We start from the raw sequence: 1,152 nt of genomic DNA, 5'->3' as shown, positions 1-1,152 counted from the left end.
TCATGTTGCAGCAAAACAAAGGAGCATGTCTAACTTCCATTTTCCCCTTTCACATTCATTTACTAACATCCCTTCATCAGTACAGACTCATGGAAGAATTTAAGGTTTTATGTTGGTTCTTGCTCCTGTAAAAGCCACATTTCTTGTCTAAAAATTCTTTTCATTTTGATCTACTCCCTAATCTAAGTTGTTTTCATATAAACTTAGTGATATCACTCCTCATTCACTTTTCTCACTCATATTAACCCCTAACTTCTTATTATCTAAATCCCTTATGATTCCCTTCCCCCTACTACTATAACACCATGGTGTATAAATCCCCAGCATTGTATAAATATTCTCCCTTTTAGCACTATAGCTAAATAAGTTTGTTGAGGGAGACATTGGTCCACCAGGGACCAGGGTCAACCCTGTCATGGGATTGCTCTAGCCTCTGGTTGGAGTAATAACCTCCCCCTAAGCACTCACCTCCCCTCTGTTCAGAAATTCCACAAAGAACCCCCTTACCTCTGCTAAAACCCACTAAAAACCCTTTTTCCTACAGAAAAAACCCAAAAAACCCATCAAAACCCTTAAATCCTAAGTTCCGCGCATATATATTAAATTGAATATTTTAATGCGGGCGGGACCCAACCCAGAAGCTGCGCGACCGACGGCAGTACCCGCCAGCCGTCCGATCTCCGCCGCCCCGATCTAACGGTGGGCGGTCGATTTCGCTCCCCGACCTGCCTCCCTTTAACGTCCGGGGAAGGGCGGTATTGGGGGCCGTACCCAGGACGCGTGGCAAGCGCGGGGGTTGTTCGGAGCCCCCCTCCCCGATACTTCCTATCGCCAAAAGCGGTGCGGGGAGACCGCTTACCGCCTCCCCGTTACCACCCTTCCTACGTCACTGCCCACGTCACTCTACTAGCGCATCACCCCGTCCGCCCCGCGCCCCGTGGCCCTCCACGTGGCCTGCCACCGCATCCGCCTACCACCGCATCCGCCTGCCACCGCGTCTGCCACTCTGGCCGCCAGCTCAGCATCCATGTCACCTCCGTACCCGGGCCCGCCGTGACGTCATGCTGATGTCATTGGCGGAAAAGCGCCAATGACCCTTTTTTTTTCGAATTTGTTGTTATAAACTCCCAAATTAGCCGTTTGCGGTCATTT

Source organism: Pinus tabuliformis, chromosome 8 (assembly GCF_031772625.1).
Source record: "Pinus tabuliformis cultivar Carrire ecotype Pingquan chromosome 8, CPIR1, whole genome shotgun sequence".
NCBI lineage: Eukaryota > Viridiplantae > Streptophyta > Pinopsida > Pinales > Pinaceae > Pinus > Pinus tabuliformis.
This window is presented reverse-complemented; position numbering follows the sequence as displayed.